The sequence below is a fragment of the Canis lupus genome, chromosome 7, assembly GCF_011100685.1.
Source record: "Canis lupus familiaris isolate Mischka breed German Shepherd chromosome 7, alternate assembly UU_Cfam_GSD_1.0, whole genome shotgun sequence".
In the NCBI taxonomy this organism is placed as follows: Eukaryota; Metazoa; Chordata; class Mammalia; order Carnivora; family Canidae; genus Canis; species Canis lupus.
The window spans coordinates 12915794-12934496 of record NC_049228.1 but is presented as its reverse complement, the minus strand read 5'-3'; the positions used below and the strand labels follow the sequence as shown (position 1 = coordinate 12934496).

The 18703-nt window shown below is 36.3% G+C and overlaps 1 protein-coding gene across 12 annotated transcripts in view; it reads right to left on the bottom strand.

Moving 5' to 3' along the window:
- The window catches only part of KCNK2 (potassium two pore domain channel subfamily K member 2), a 200138-nt gene that overhangs the window by 25403 nt on the left and 156032 nt on the right, over positions 1-18703 (bottom strand). The window lies entirely within an intron of this gene.

Below are 18703 nucleotides of genomic sequence, written 5' to 3'. Positions count from 1 at the left end.
TACTCCATAAAAAGTAAGGAATTCTATACCAAAAAAGAGTGAAGTAGGACCCATTCTCTTCACTGCTAAATTCTCAGACAGGCTGACTTTCATGTACAGCATTCATGATCTCACCTCATGCTTTTGAGAACACAATTTGACCCATTTTTTTGTATCCATTTAACAGAGAGCTGTGTTATAATGGGTCTCTATTATACCTTGGTCTGGTTCTTTTATGAAGCCTAAATTATATCAGTCACTAAAGGGGCAAGGAATATTCAAGAAGGTTGAGAAAAGGCAGAGGAAAAGCAATGACAAATCCAAATGCTTCTCCAGGCACCTTGCCAGCATTACGTATTGCTTTTGATTTGATATTGACTAAGGAAGCCTTGCTCCATTACCACTCACATTAAACCAATGCTCAGAGAAGAGAGGAGATGGAACTTTTTACTTGGGTCTGATTTTAACATCTTGTGGATTCATAAAAGGGCTGTTAAAGGCTTCAATTATTCCCAAGTCCCCCTCTTACTAGCTTCTCTCTCTTCCTTTCCCTCAGATGTAAAGTTGGTTGCTTGTGCATTTTAAATAATGGAGGTGGAAACTTCCAGGAAAACTTTCAATTTCTTTAGTTTAAAAATCTCTTCGAATTGTCGGATTGTCCAATGGGGACAGGCCATACATATGATTCCTCTGTGAGACAAATCATCTAGCTACCTGAGACCTCAGTAAATGCAAGAATATAATGCTACTCATGGATGCCAAATGTGGACAAATGGAATGTATCTGTAATAGTAAGCAGGGCCAAACAAGCAATGATGTAGATATATACATCTCACGCTATTTCTGGGTCAGTTGGCAGTGGAATTAGAATGCATGCAAGGACCCACAAATGGACAACAGGACAAACAGGTTAAACAGAGAATGCTCATCAAATTTTCAATTCTAGAACTAACATTTCCCAAGAACCTCTGAAATGTTTTTGAGTTCTGTGCTTTCAACCTACAGAACCCACACTTTTCATCATAAGAACCTAGGGTTTATTTGTCAAGGTAGGGGCACTCGAAGCAACTTCAAATTTATATTTCTAAACTTCCTCTATTTTAAAGAAGTATTATTTTACAAGACCCAGCTTTAGCATATGACTATTTAACAATAACATTTATAATAATTCCATAGCTTACACTTGTAAAATCAAGGGGACTTTTTGTAAGGTTGAATCTGCTTATTTAGATAAGATGGATGCTCTAACTTGCCATTTTTCACTAAGCTTCCTACGATAAAGAAGATGTGGTTTATGTATACAATGGAATATTACTCAGCTATTAGAAATGACAAATACCCACCATTTGCTTCAACGTGGATGGAACTGGAGGGTATTATGCTGAGTGAAGTAAGTCAGTCGGAGAAGGACAAACATTATATGTTCTCATTCATTTGGGGAATATAAATAATAGTGAAAGGGAATATAAGGGAAGGGAGAAGAAATGTGTGGGAAATATCAGAAAGGGAGACAGAACGTAAAGACTCCTAACTCTGGGAAACGAACTAGCGGTGGTAGAAGGGGAGAAGGGCGGGGGGTGGGAGTGAATGGATGACGGGCACTGGGGGTTATTCTGTATGTTAGTAAATTGAACACCAATAAAAAATAAATTTAAAAAAATCTATTAATAATGGTATCGCCCTCCCACTGCATGAAAAGACTGTGCAAAGCATGTGAGCTTTCCCACTGGTCAAACGCAGGATAACAGGACCTTTGTCTGCCTTGGATATAAAACTATGTGAAGCATTTTTGAAGGCAGCATCAATCTTGTCACATTAGTAGAAAGAATGAACATTAGAGGTCATATCACCCCTAAGCATGGCTGGACTGGCCAAGGAACAAGTCAGAATGCAACACCACTAGCTCACAAGTAGTTAACTAACACGTCCCTAAAGATATAATCACCAAATGTATGAATGAATGAAATCGCTAACATAAAGAATTAATATATCTTTTAGATTCCAAGTCTCTTGGGATGGAAAAGACCTCTGGGAGACTAGGTGAAGCGGCACCAGAACACCTGCTAACATGAGCTCATGGGCCTCCATCAATGGCATTCAGCTTCTCGGGAGACCCATGCCCAAAATTTTGCCTTTAAAAACCATCACTTGGAAGCCATCAGGGAGCTCAGGACTTTTGAGCATTACCTCCCTGTTCTCCTGGGTGGCACCACATCAATTAACAACCTAGTTTTCTTCACTGCAAAAGCTCAGTGTCAGTTTCTATGGCTTTCTGTGTATCAGGTGGACAAAGTGGTTTGGTTTGGTCACATTTTCATTTTTTTTAAAGATTTTATTTATTTCTTCATGAGAGACACAGAGAGAGAGGCAGAGACATAGGCAGAGAGAGAAGCAGGCTCCCTGTGGGGGAGCCTGATGTGGGACTTGATCCCAGGATGCCGGGATCACAACCCAAGCTCAATGCAGACGTTTAACCATTGAGCCACCCAGGCAACCCACGTTTTCATTGTTTGATTGGCTTTATACTGCATAATATCTCAAAGCCAGGAACATGTTTCTTCCAGTCAAGTAGGCATTCCCAAGTGTTTCCTTCTCAAATTATAAAAACTATAAATATTTTATTTTACATGTAGTTATTAATGAGGCACAATATATCTAATTTAGCATGCAAATGCCAGAAATGGTATCAGTGTTCTAAGGGTTTTTTGTTTTGTTTTGTTTTGTTTTGTTTTTAGAGAGGGAGAGAAAGAAAGTGTAAGTGGGGATAAAGGGGTAGGGGCAGAGGGAGAAAGAGAATCTTAAGCAGGCTCCACACTGAGCATGGAGCCTGACTTGGGACTCAGTCTCACCACCCTGAGATCATGACCCAAGTACAAATGAAGAGTTGGATGCTTAACCAACTGAGCCACCCAGGCACCTCTGTTCTGAGGATCTCTTAGTGTGTAAGACTTTTGAGAGGAGGGGAAGTGGTACTACTTCTTTCCCAAAGCTCATTCATTACTATCCAGGTGAATTAAATCGAATCTCACATATACCGTTTCCAATAAAGAATATTCCTGCTAGTTCTAATGGGAGAAGAAAACCTGCGCTATTTGAAATTAAAAACTATTTTGAGGCCAGCATTTTTTGAGCCCAAATTTTTCTAATTAAAAAAACAGATTTAGCATGATGCATTAGAGGTAACTATATTTTCCAATTATAGATCTTGGAAAACATACCAATTCCTCTTTTAGAACACCATATTAAATTAATTCCATGTTAAGAAAATAATTTCTCCAAGCACTCTCTTCATTTTATCCAGTACTATCATTATGTGTAGTGTTTTCTAGAAACAGGTCAGTTAAGTACGAATTCCCCTTCCTGTCTGCATTTTTCTTCACTCATGCATACATTTCACTTTTCAAATAAAATAAATGACCTTCAAATCAGCAAGTCTCCAATTTTACATAGCACAGAAAGTTTAAAAATATTAAAGTCTTCTGGAATAAGTTCCCGGTGCTTAAAATAAAATCAACTGCCTATAAGCAATATTTCACATGGGTCCAGGCTGGGAGTGGAGGGTACTCTTTAAGGTAGCTGCAAAGGAATAATAAGGACCAATTATTTTAAAGTAAAGCAAAATAAACAATAAAAGTATGCAAATTGACAAGAAGCATACTGTCATAAAACTGTTGCATCAGGAATAAAAATGAAATTTTCCTGACATCTGATCACAGCTAGAGACTAACTTTTGAACTAGCTTCCAGCTTGATGGTATCAAACTTTGTACTATATCTTAGAGTAGCTGCTCAAGTTTTTAAAATTGAAATACAAATAGTTTTAGCCCATTGAAACTTCTAAGTAGTTTATAAGACAAATTTAATCACGAAATCATCCCTTACATATTAATTATAATTTATTTATATCTGCAAACAATAATAGAATGAATAAAAGCAACCAAAATAGGTATACTTTGATTACACTGAAAATGTAAAAAATGAACTAAATTAAATTAGCATTTCTGACTTGACAGAGAGGAAAATCTAGCCCATTCCTCTTTTATCACTAAAGTAGTCCAAGATACACTAATCCTGATGGTAAGTATGAAAAAACAAAAAAACTAAAAACAAAAAAAAACCAACCCTGGGTTATTTTAGATTTCTCCAAATTTTTCTGGATTTTGAATTCTACTTCCTCTGAATTCTGAACCATTTTATTTCTATCCTTTATCATTCATTCAACTAGACAGACATTCATTGAAAGTCTATTATATGCCAAGGACTGTTTTACCTGATTCTGATGTAGTAAAATTACAAAAACTCTTTCTCTTATGAACAAGACCTTCTAGGATGAGAATTAAGCAAATAAATAATGGTATCTAATAAATGAGTGCATCACATAGGATATTAGAACCTGGTAAATATGATGAAAGAAATACAGCAAGTGAAGGAGAATCAAGAGTGCTGGGGATAGAGGAGTTTCCACTTTGAATGGGATGACCAAGATGGAGGCCTCAAAATGGTATGTGGTAAAAAGGTGAATGTTCCCTCCCAGATACTGGTTACCGCAGCAGCAGTTTTAATGTGTGAAAGAGGAAAGGCCACTAAAGCCAAAGATGAAAAAAATCATTGAACAAATACTTATGTCAAATGAAATTATCAAGTATTACTGTGATACTGATTTCTCTTCGAAATGTGATGCTGTACATATAGGAAAGATCCTGAATGGAGGGGCAGTATTGCAACGAACTATTTTTTGAAGAAGTAAAAAGTTCTAGTATTTGCAATTTTGATTAGCTTAATGGGGAAGATTTTTTTCTTCCCTAAAGGCAGAAAAATGAAACTAGACCACTCTCTTGCACCATATACAAAGATAAACTCAAAATGGATGAAAAATCTAAATGTGAGACAAGATTCCATCAAAATCCTAGAGAAGAACACAGGCAACACCCTTTTTGAATTTGGCCACAGTAACTTCTTGCAAGATACATCCACGAAGGCAAGAAAAACAAAAGCAAAAATGAACTATTGGGACTTCATCAAGATAAGAAGCTTTTGCACAGCAAAAGATACCGTCAACAAAACTAAAAGACAACCTACAGAATGGGAGAAGATATTTGCAAATGACATATCAGATAAAGGGCTAGTTTCCAAGATCTATAAAGAACTTATTAAACTCAACAGCAAAGAAACAAACAATCCAATCATGAAATGGGCAAAAGACATGAAGAGAAATCTCACAGAGGAAGACATAGACATGGCCAACATGCATATGAGAAAATGCTCTGCATCACTTGCCATCAGGGAAATACAAATCAAAACTACAATGAGATACCACCTCACACCAGTGAGAATGGGGAAAATTAACAAGGCAGGAAACAACAAATGTTGGAGAGGATGCGGAGAAAAGGGAACCCTCTTACACTGTTGGTGGGAATGTGAACTGGTGCAGCCACTCTGGAAAACTGTGTGGAGGTTCCTCAAACAGTTAAAAATATACCTGCCCTACGACCCAGCAATTGCACTGTTGGGGATTTACCCCAAAGATACAAATGCAATGAAACGCCGGGACACCTGCACCCCAATGTTTATAGCAGCAATGTCCACAATAGCCAAACTGTGGAAAGAGCCTTTGTGTCCATCGAAAGATGAGTGGATAAAGAGGATGTGGTCTATGTATACAATGGAATATTAGCCATTAGAAACGACAAATACCCACCATTTGCTTCGACGTGGATGGAACTGGAGGGTATTTTTTTTTAATTTTTATTTATTTATGATAGTCACAGAGAGAGAGAGAGGCAGAGACACAGGCAGAGGGAGAAGCAGGCTCCATGCACCGGGAGCCTGATGTGGGATTCGATCCCGGGTCTCCAGGATCGCGCCCTGGGCCAAAGGCAGGCGCCAAACCGCTGTGCCACCCAGGGATCCCAGGAACTGGAGGGTATTATGCTGAGTGAAATAAGTCAATCGGAGAAGGATAAACATTATATGGTCTCATTCATTTGGGGAATATAAAAAATAGTGAAAGGGAATAAAGGGGAAAGGAGAAAAAATGAGTGGGAAATATCAGAAAGGGAGACAGAACATGAGAGACTCCTAACTCTGGGAAACAAACTAGGGGTGGTAGAAGGGGAGGTGGGCGGCGGGTGGGGGTGACTGGGTGACAGGCACTGAGGGGAGCACTTGATGGGATGAGCACTGGGTGTTATTCTATATATTGGCAAATTGAACACCAATAAAAAATAAATTATATAAAAAAAGGTGTTTTCGGAATGGCAAACTGTTTTCATGATTAAACACTGAAGTTGTTTAACAACAACAAAAAAAGACTTGGGGCATCTTGGTGGCTCAATCGGTTAAAGCCTCCAACTTCAGCTCAGGTCATGATCTCAGGGTCCTGGGATCGAGCCCCACTTCAGGCTTCATGTTCAGGGGGAGTCTGCTTGAGGATTCTCTCTCCCTTTCTTCCTCCGTCCTTCCCCCTACTTGTGCTCACACGCTCTTTCCCAAATAAATAAAATCTTAAAAACCAAACAAAAGACTTGAAAATATTGGTAAGTGAGCCTGATAGATAATCCTGGAGAAAAGCAAAGGGCATTCCCAATAGAATGAATGGCCAGCACAAAACTTTTATGTATATGTCACCTGATAGCATAAAAGTATCCTCACTAAAATAAATGTTATAGCTTCTCACAAATAGGCACCGGGAAACCGAAAGGACCACCAACACATTATAAACCTTGGCATTTATGAGAAATTCTGTGAAGAGTACCATCATATTTATATATAAAGCTTCTAGTTTGGGGAATAAATTGCTTTGTATGGTAAGATTTCCCAATATTATTGATTTTTATTAAGTTTTCTACCAAATATTTCATACAAACATTTTCATCAAAAGATAACTAAGTGCTTGTTGGTAGAGAGAAGTTATGAAAGTAGTAAAACCAGAGTAGTAATGAACAACTATGTGTAGCAGAGATACTTAGCTACAAGATGTAAGAAGCTTTTTCTTTTCTCTCTTTTTAACTTTAAAGATGAAAAAAAACAGACACTTTAGGGAGCACAATCAGGCTGATATTCTGGAGCTAGAGTTTATCCTTGTAGCTGGATCCACCTCATTATGAAAGTGACTACTTTGGAGAGCATGTGTGAGTGTTTTGTTTAATCACAGACAATTAAGTCAAGTACCTATTCCTAGTTCTTAGACACTCTTACCTGAGGAAGCAGTCCAAATGGTGTTGCTTTAGACCAAACCTATATGATGTTTAATAATTTAAATGTGTATATTCATTCAGGAGAAATATGTTTGCATATATTGTATATTCTTTATATATTGGGTATATTATATTATCATGTCAATTGGTTTTTTGCTGGTTTGGTCCCTGCACTCAGGAGAGGGAATACCCAACAGAATAAACTTGTCTAGAGCAATAAAGAGACCCATACAATATGCCACCATGCCAGAAATTGAGAAGAAAAATGACTGAGGCAGGGCACTTTGAGAAGATGACCAAAGCACTCTAGGAGCAGTACACTTTGACCACCTAGCATTACATTGTTCACTTCTGCTCTATAATTCCTTAGGTTATCCTCAAGCCTTCCACAAACTTATAGATTGTCTCAGGCTCATATTAGCTGCATACAGTGATCTATATCCATGATTGGAGTGAAGTGGCTCCAGAGAGAGCTTCAGCAATTATGACATAGCCAGGGAAGAAAAGAAAAGAGAAATCCAGAACTACAATATGGAGTGACAATTGACAAGTGTAAGGAGGACAGATTTGTGGAACATACAAGTACAACCAATTGGGTTGTCTTCAAGTTGAGATAACCAGTCTACAGTTTATACATAATTGAATAGCATTTTGGCAAGTTTTAGCCAAGTACTAAATAAACAATGTCTAGCCAAATATGATTTTTGCCTAATGTGTGGATCATAATCCAACAGTATAATCCAATAGATTATAATACAGATTATATAGTATAGATTATAATATAAATTATAATATAATATAATGTAATATATATAAAAATTATTATATTTGTAGAAACTGGTTTGTAAATACAGTTCCTTAGAATAATAGGTTGAACCCCTGGAATTGTGATTCTTAAAGTCAAAAATGGTTGAATGTCAACAATTTGATACAGGTCAACCTAATAAATTTCAAAAATAATATAAGGATATTTGCCACTTTATATCATGATTATTCTGGTGTTATATGCATTGGTTTTATGAAATTCAACATCAGTTCAATAGTCTTTCTTCTGGAAAGTTTACATATAGAACAGACTCAATATCATTGGACCCAATCCTGATTGAATATATAATCCTAAATGAGAGCAGAGATTTCTTTGTTACAGAAACAGGAATATCTGGTCTCTGTACAATTTAAAGTCCATCTATAGTTTCCTTAAAAAGCAGGTTGCTTCAAATGTTACCTTGATGTCTCTGTTTTAACAAAACCATTAGTGAATCTCAAATAATATAAAAACAGATAACATAATATCTTAAATATTATAAATTCAGACAATATATCTAAGTCCATCAGAGAGTTAGAAACTAATACAAAATTCACCAAATATGAGCATGGGACATAAAATTTTAATCCTCCAAATTATTATTATTGTGACTCTTTTCTTGAATTAGACCAATGTTTCTGTTTTACCAGACCAGTCAAAATAGAGAAGGTTATAATCTCTACCAAACAGCCCCTTAATTTTAGTGTCTTTAAGCAACAAAGGTTAATCTCTCACTCAGGCTAATTAGCAGCGGACTCTGCTTCCTGTGGTTATTCAGGGACCCAGACTGACATTGCACCACAATCTCCTGTAGTCATTGTGCCAGAGGCAAGTAAGCTCTTGAGGGGCTCAGAGGTGCAGTTAAATCTTATTCTGCTCATATCAGTTCTGGGCACAAGTCATTGGCCAGAACTATGCATGTCTCACCAACCACAAGGAGAAGAGGAAGTGCAATCCTCATGTGTCTGGAAGGAGACACATATTTCATGAATTGCACTGGTGGACTAGGTAATCTTCCTTGTTTGGAAACAGATTTTATATCTGTATGTGCGCGCGCACACACACAGTATCTTTAATTGGAAACCATACTTTTGGTTCAAATCAAGTTTAGGCAGGAAGAACTAAATTCCTTTACCACAATTAGGGTGCCATCCAGTGAACACTAAACAAATCACCACACTTTGTTGCAAAAGATGACAAAATAATCCATGATTAAACTTTAGAGTGGGCCCCCTACTCAGCTCCAACCAACCACAAACAAATATTCTTTTACGAAGAGCCATTTATGGAGAGGAACTAGAAACAAATTTATTTTGTTGATCCATCTTTGAAAACACACTTGCTTGTGTTCTCAGCAAACACAAGTTTGATGTTTTGTAAAATGTGATTGACTTTAGCTCTGAATACATGCAAGCACAATACGTTGGTTTGGTGAAGAAAGTCCAAAAACAATTTTGAAAGCAAAGTTCATGGTGACCACTTTTCCTAACACAAATTCTCAGAACGGATGACGGTATCAAAACAGTCAAAGGAGATAACATTATATCTTGATGCATTAAATCCCCATAATATGCTCTCTAGCTAAAGAAAATAAAATTACTTATAAAGTGCTTTGAGGCAAAAACTATTAAGTTATTTTCCTATTATGTACAAATGAATAGAAAAAATTACTATGAATTTCCATTACGAGATGACATTCTGTGAAATACCTGGAGCCAAAAGAAGTTACAATTTAGAAATAGTGAGGGTTTAATCTAAAAGAGAGAGAGGGAAAAAAAAGGAATCTTCTTGCATGTGTGTTTTTTTAAAGTAACAATTGATCTACTCTTTCCTGGGTTAATAAAAGGAAAAATACAAATAGATTGTGCCTCAGTTAGTCCATGCAACAAGACATCAGAAAATCTGTAGCTCTAATTTAAGAAAAAAAATGAAGATAATAGTAATGTGGGTAGATTTAAGGAACTTTTAATGCAGAACCTAGTTTTCAAGTCCATAGAACATCCAACATACCTGAAATTCTTGCATCCATTTTTCCTAGACTTTTCAAATGGACTCTGGATTTGTGATTAAATTCTAGCAATATACATAATTGTAATGTTTTCTTGTTTACTTTTTCTTTTATGTTTACTTTTTATTTCAACCAGATGAGATATTTGGACATATAAGATTTATAGCATTTCAGAATAATATATGATGATATCTAGGTGACAGGTTTAGAGCTTTACAGGATTATTTGCTTTGGGACAGTAATTTGATACTAATTTCTTCAGAAATCCAGGAGGAAAAGAGCAAGCATCTAGTAAGCATTTAGCCACATCCCACACTCTACCCACTGAATCTTTATAACTCATAAAGAAGGTTAAATATCACTTTATAAAAACATGGAGACTCAGGCCTAAATTAGGTATTTTGGTGAAGTTTGCAAAGCTAGTAAATAGTTACGACAGTATTAAATCTCAGTTCTAAGGCCCCAAAGCCCATGCACTTTTTAGAAATCATACAAATCATTTCCATTCATTTTAAAGAATGTATAAATTTTAGGGCTTCAAGAGGTCACTGACGTGTACCATAGTACAATCAGTGACCAAAGGAAATTCACAAAGCCCTTGTCTATAGCTGCATAGTAATGGGTCAGATTTGGGTACTTACTTGTAATGGGTGAATATTGCCTACCTATAAAATAATAGTAAGAAAAAAGAACAATAACAACAACACATAACTAACTTTTTTAGGCACCGGGGAGGCAATACAGCATCTAGGCTGATGACTGATTCTACCACTTACCAGCTTTATAACCTCAAGCAAGTCACTGCTTGAGCACCTCTCTGTGCTTCAGTTTTCTTATTAGCAATTATTATTTGACAGCCGAGCACTCTGCATCATTATCTCATTTAATATTAAAAAATAAAGTATACTGTTGAAGAAAAGTATTTCCATTTTTACCACTCTCAAATCCTATTTTGTTTTTAGCATATATTTTGACTTGTAAGAACTTCTAACGTTGGATCTGCAAAGGTTCATGGTATGCAATATAATCCTGGGATGATCTAGAGACATAATTTGGGGTCTTGGTTCTATAGAAATGGCTGTCCATAAAATTCATTTGAAAATTAGACACATACTGGCTGGTGTGTAAGAGTTACTGTTGCCTCAAAGCATAATTTAAGTTTTACATTGTTATTTGTTCTTTTATTATTTTGATTCTCCTTCCCAAATTCCTATTTCCTAAAAATATCTGATTTACTAACTAGATCTCCTGTTTACTAAATGGGCTGGACCTGGAATGAGAAGGATCTTTCTCACTGGCACAACCAAGTAGAGTCAAATATAGACCAGCAGATGAACCTCAAAGTCTGACTGTTCTGAGCTTTTCCCCATAGCACAGTGACAGACACCTCCTTCCCCACAGGACAGAAAAGAGCCATTTATTTCTGCCTTGTTTTAAGTAACACATTGTGATACTGCCTGCCTCTTATTTTTTTATTTATTTTATTTTATTTTATTTTATTTTATTTTATTTTATTTTATTTTATTTTATTTATTTTATTTTATCCCTTTAGCCAAAGAGTTATATGCACTGGAATATAAACCTGTGAAGACTTATGATCACTGTATATTGTGCCCATAGCCCAACTTAAATCATTTATAACTACTTTAGCATCTCAACAGAGAACACCACAAATATACCAAGAAAGAATCTGAACTAAATAATAATGCTCCTCCCCCCTACCATGTTGGAAATCAAAGCAACAACTACAAAGTTTGATATGCTTTTTGAAAGTTAAAGAAAGAAAGGGAAGGGAAGTAGGGTGTGGGGTGGAAAGAAAAGAAAAAAGAAAAAAGTAAAGCAGGATATTTTAGAAACTAATCCAAGACTACGCCTTTTTAGTCAAAATTCCTTTTTCCATCTCTAGAAGGAAAATAAAAGCAAACATTATAAAGATCAGTTAGGGAATGCACCACCTATGGAATCTTCCCAAGAAAGACATCAGCCTCAAACTAGCACCAATGAAGTTACTGCCAGAACCTAATGCAGCACTCATCATAGAGTACTTAGTATTTTTTAAATGAATGATTTAGGAATGAATTCGAGGTTAAATAATCTCCCAGCTGGTTTCCATGCTTCCAGTCTTTTTCCTGTCCTGCCAACCTGACACCACCGTTCCACAGCTCACCTGCCACCCCATCACCACCCATACTCACCATGTATGCATGCCTAGCAGTGCCCAGGATCAGGGCTGCCAATGCTGCTCGACCTCAGGCAGCACCATGCACACAGTTTTCTATTACTTGTGCTCCAAGGCTCCTATTTCCATAAAAAGTTTTTTATTTCCATTAAAAAATATATTGGTTTTGGGAATTGTGCTGGATGTGCCCAAAGAACCGTCTTAGAATACCCATTCCATGGCACAATTCCAGGAAGTGATGCTTACACTTTTTTCCCTACAGGGGTGGCACCCCTGGAGCATAACCTCATAGGGAATTCTAGTTACTTTACTTATCTGCCTTATGCTAGATTCCTTTTCTTCGAATCCCATTGTCTTTAGCTGATTTGATCCATCACTTCAATTACTCTCTCTTCAAAATCTCAACTCCTTTGTCCTTCCAACAGACCCTACTGTGAAGAAATGTATTTGGGTTTTTTTGTTTGTTTTTTGTTTTTTAAAGTTTTTATTTATTTATTCATGAGAAACACACGGAGAGAGGCAGAGACAGCTGAGGGAGAAGCAGGCTCCCTGCAGGGAGGCCGATGCGGGACTTGATCCTGGGACCCTGGGACCTCAACCTGAGCTGATGGCAGATGCTCAGCCACTGAGCCACCCAGGCACACATGAAGTAATGTATTTGAATATATGATTTACTAAATTGTCCTTTACAGTCTCTGTATTCCACCCCCTCCTCCTTAAATGAAGCTATTACTCCAGGTTTCATTTTTAGCTCTATTTGTTGACTTACCTTACAAATCTTAATTGGGTGAATTTATCTATACTCACAACTTACACTGTCATTTATGTAGCGATGGCCACCCCCACATCACCACCAAACTATTTCTCCGGCTCCCATCCTTCTAACTTTGTTTACACTTGCATTAGCCACCTAATATCCAACACATCCTTCCATCACAGCATCTCCAAAATGGCATCTTCATTCCTCCCTCAGAATTTCTCATTCTCCTGTGTTTTGTAATTCCATCCAAAGCCAGAACCATGGATGTCACCCCTTTTCTTTTTACTGACCAAAGCTAATGGGTTACCAAATCCTATTCCTTCTATCCTCCAAATAATTTTGAAACCCATACCTTCATCTCCATCCCACTGCCACAATAGAGCCTTCATTCAGTACCTGGATTCCTGCACTAAGCTCTCTTGAACGATTTCCTGCACCCAGCTTTGTTTCTAATCCATCTTCCTCACTGTTGACAAGCTCATTCATTCCACTTACTTAAAATCCTTCAGTGGCTCCCTGAGGTCTTCAAAATAAAGTCTAACCTATTTCAAATGGCATACAAGCCTTTCATATTAAAAGCACTTCTCCCATAAGAAATAACTGAAGGTGGTCTGCTGCTACCTTTCCAGGACTCAGGCTGCAAATGATCTTTAACTGCGGATCCTGGACAGGAAAAAAAGGGCTGCCAAGTCCCAGCTCTTTCACAGGAGGGAGACTTCACTGTCCCGAGTGAGGTTCGGAAAAGACGAAATGCTGCCACCAGCTCAGCTGCAGCAGAAAACCATCTTCCTCCATATTCTCAGGTCCCTGGGGGTAAACTAAGTTCCAGGCACAGTCTTGCAAGGCTGCTGGCACTACAGCTTCCCAACCAAAGGCAGCTGACTATGATGTAAGGTCAACCCACTAATGTGAGCTTCTCCATTACAATGAACACCTCCAGAGAGTACAAAACATGATATTGATAAAGAAGTCATGTTTGGTTGTCCACTCACTGGGGCCAGCTGCAGCGCCATGTGGTCTGACAACACTGGCATGCTGTGGTGGTGTTTGTCTCACATGTGGACGGAACACTCCAGACGCTGGAATATATACATTAATCACTACAAGAACTATATAGAAATCACAGGCTTTTCAAAGCAAGGGATGTAAACAGTAGGAAACTATGCATAATAAGGATGCACTATTCTGTGCTTGCTTAAAATTTTCCCTTCTGACTTTTGTGGTCACATCTTATTTTTATTGCACCTGCCTCAGCTAGTTGTTTTATTGTATTACCCAGAATACCTAAGTAACCTTTCTTTTCTAAATGCAAACACCATTTTCTCAGAAGAGGGTACATGGCTTAACAGGAAAAGCTAATTAGTCATACCAATTCTTGTTGACCATGTGCTTACTCTCCATTAAACTTTTTAAAAATAATGAAACAAATACTTTTACAGAAACTCATGTGTCTCCATGGAAAAATGATTGAGGTCATTATTATTTCCCTTAAGGAATGCCGATCAACTATAATTATGTGTGACATTTTGAAACAATGCACTGTTGCTTCAACTAACCATTTCTTCTGCAAACATTTCAGAATGGATTAGCTATACCAACATATTTTATATCAACATGTTCACTAAAAACAATTTCTCCTTATTTCAAACCATATTTTCAATAAAATTTGTCATCTTTGGAAACGAAATATACTTTAGGATAAAAAAAGACAGAAATAAAGCCACATATGATTAGATGTATGTATCTATACTCAACTGAGATGGTTTAAGAATATTTGTTTCTTAAAAAAATACATAACTGAGATTATCAGTCTTCTTCTGTTCTGATCATTTGAAGTGACTTTTCCTCTTTGGCCTTCCATACTCTGTTCTTTTCAGATCAGTAAGAAAAATATTGCTGTCAAGAATTACTTGAGTTTTCAAAGAGATAAATGCTTTGCTTTATAAACATTATGTCTAATTAAAGTGTGAATATCCCAATTTCAGAAAAGACATGAACTGGATATAGAAAGTTCCAAAAAGGAATAGTTATTTACATTATAAAAAAAAGTGTTTACTTTACAAAGGCTTGTGTCTCTTTAGGTGTGTGTTTTGTATATGTATTATGAACTCTTTGACTCAGTGACAGGGTGGGATGGAATGGCAGGAATACTTATATTAAATTCATGAGCTGCTGTAATTTGAAGGTTAATTAGAAATAAAGTGTATCTGAACTCATATTAAAATGATAAATGGAAAAAAAATAAAATAAAATGATAAATGGTTCAGTGATTCAAAAAAAAGCATGTGTTTTAATATTATCACTTGCAAATTTAATGCTATATGATATTTTGTATATTCTGTATTAGTTACATTTTTAATAGAGAGAATTTCAAGTTACCAAAAATACATAGCATTTTTTGTTATCAAAACTGAAAACTAGACATAGTTGTTGCTTCTGAACATGCAGGAAGTTTGTAAAGGTTACAGAATCTGGAATAGTTTAGGTACAGAAGGTAAGAATACACGGTGATCAGTCACCCAGTATGCATGGTCCATCTACGTAAAGATGACAACTAGACTGTATTTAGTTGTATTTTATTTCATTATACCCTTTCATGAGTTATTTCAAAATAAAATAACTGAATAACCCTTCTTCCATCACCATAGACATTTTTGTACTAGTTCCGTTTATAAAAACTTTGGCTCTGATCATCTATAGATAAATTATAAATTGTCTATCCCTTCTTTCTTCACATTCCTCTGTTGAATCTGTAACTCAATTTTGTCATTTCCCTAAATTGCATTATAAATAAATTAGAAAACACACATCTGCTCAAACTGAGGCTCTATTGCAATTGGCTCAATCATGCAGAGCAGGTGCAGCTGCAGCTCCAGGAGGGCTCACAGTAACTTTTGTTCATAGCCTTTACTCACATGAGCTTTCTACATGCAGTCACCAGAAACTGCAGGTAACTCAAAAGGTTAGGTGAAAGCTCAAAGACTTATAGTAAGAAAAAAAAAAAGTTTACTACTTTTCAGTGTTTAATAGCATGAAAACACTGATCCGACTCACACTTCTGTTTGAGAATCATGAAGATCACATTGAACTTGTCTTCCATGTTAAATAAACCAGATAATGTAGAAATTTAACTTTATTTCAAAAGACTGTGTTATGACCCCAAATGTGTCCTGTAAAGCCCTAAACCCCCAATGTGACTGTCTTTGGAGATAGGGCCTCTAAAGAGGTAATATGAGTTAAATGAAGTCATGAGGGTGCATCCTTGAATGGATAGGGCTGATGCCCACCAGGGCTCTCTCTCCACGCAGCTGCCCAGAGAAAAGGACATGCAAAGACACAGCAAGAAGGCAGCATCTGCAAGCTGAGGACAGAGATATGACCAGGAACTGACCCTGCTGGCACCTTGATTATGAACTTCCAGCCTCCAGAACCATGAGAAAATAAATGTCTGTAGTTTAAGTCTTGTAGTCAATGATATTCTGTTATGGCGGCCTGAGCAGACTAAGGCAGATTGTTATCTCATTCCTCTGGAGAAGTGTGTTAGTGCTTTGTACCAGCTAGTCCTATCACAAAAAAACACTGGTTTTTAGTAACACAGGTTTTAAACTTTGATCAAATAGTCTATACCAGTGTCATAAAAACAAAATTTCCCGCTGTTCTCTACATGCCTTAGTGGCTTTCAAACTTTTTGACTGTGCTCCACAATATTTTTAGTATTTACAGATGCCTGTATGTATATAGTATATAATATACATATATACTATACATGTATAGTACACTTATAATATGTGTGCATGTGTCTTTCACAGAACTTGTCCGATCTAATTGTAGAAGATATGTTCTGTTGAATTCTCTTTTACTTACAAAATAAATGCTTGGAAGAATCAGACCAATAAATACAGAGAACAAAGTGGTGGTTGACAGAGGGAAAGGGAGTTGGGGGGATGGGCAAAATGGGTGAAGGGGAGTGTGAATCTCCATACAGGCTTCCACTTATGGAATGAATAAGTCCACAGGGATAAAAGGCACAGCGTAGGAATATAGTCAATAATTTTATAATAGCAGTGTATGGTGCAAATAGTAGCCACGTTTGTATAGAGATGTTGAAACACTACGTTGTACACCTGAAACTAATGAAACATTGTGTGTCAAATTTTAAAAATTAATTAAAAAAATAAACACTTGTGGATACTTCTAAAAAATCCATTTAATAGCCAATTTATAGCTAGATGTTTGAGAAGTCTTTTTTAGTTATGTTACCCAAAACATTTCCTAGTTATAATTTCCCTTTTTCCCTTAGCATCTCAAGATCCTTAAAAGTACAGTGAAGTTAAAACTATTATAATATTCTCTCTGTCTTTCTTTCACATTCATTCTCTCTTTCTCTGTCTCTCTCACAAACACACACACACACACATACACACACACACAAAATGAATCTAAGAAGGAGGTGAATCAATTGGGGTCTTGCTCAAAGCAAAATTTTTCTCATGATTTAAACCAGAATGTCACGCACACTGCCTTGCTTATATATTTATAGTAAAAGATTTTGGTTTTATGGTACAACTAAGACATAGATTAATGCATACAGACTATGTGAATTTCTAACTGAGGAATATGATATCCATGAAGGGAAGTGCTGGATAACGACATCTTTCTACATATTATAGGCACCTTGGGTACTGTTAAGAAATTATATGACTTGATGAATTTCAAAGAAACAATTTATTTGTAAGGAAAAACTTAATTTTATCGTTTCCTATCTTATTCTATTTCTTTTGTGTTTATGTTTAAGGAATAATGTTTGCTGTATCAAAGATTTTGACATTGGTGTCTCCTGGCATATGATCACCACCAGATAATGAAATGGAGGGATAAGTAAAGGAAGACAATAGGCACTACAGTTACAGGTGTTACAGATTTGTTCTTTAAAAAAATTGGTAAAGTTGGCTAACACCTAGAAACCAAAAGTACAAAATTCATAATAAGACACAACTCTGTCACACTCAAACTGATAATACTTCTGGGCCTGTAACTATGAAATCAAAATGTAATTCCCAAAGTATAAAATTTCAAGAACAAGATTGAAATGTTAAACTTTCCAAATCTTTATGGGTCAAAATGTTAATGCTCATTTCTATAGGTATAGTTGCTATAAAATAGGTTAAAGAATGTATTTTTGAACATATGAATTCTGTATCCAGGGAACTTGGCCATAATGCATACAGCTTTGGGCACCTGTGTACCTGCACACATTTATAGAGATATTTATAAGAAAGAAGTAAATAATTCAATATAGTCAAACAATTCAATATAATGTGATACATTCACTTTTTAATGCTATTGGGATCTTGACATAAGCATTTTCTATTGTATTTCTTTTTATGGAATAACATTTAGTTTGTGCTCTTCAGGAAAAATATAAAAAGAAAATGGAAAAAATATTGAGGGAAATATTTTAAATTACATCTTTTTTCATTATAAATTAGCCTCGGCACCTCTATAGCATCTGGTACATAGAGGTGTTCAGCCAGTATTTGCTAAGTGAGTTACACTTAACATACATCAAATTCACACCAAACATATAAATATTAAAACTCTTAAATAACATTTATTTTTGAATGTCAAAAATGATGAAAAATAACTTTTACTGAATTAGCTAAATAAGAGGGGTTTTGTTTTGTTTTAAAGATTTTATGTATTTGAGAGAGAGCACAAACTCTGCTGAGCAGAGAGCCCAAAGTGGGGCTCAATCCCAGAACCCTGAGATCATGACC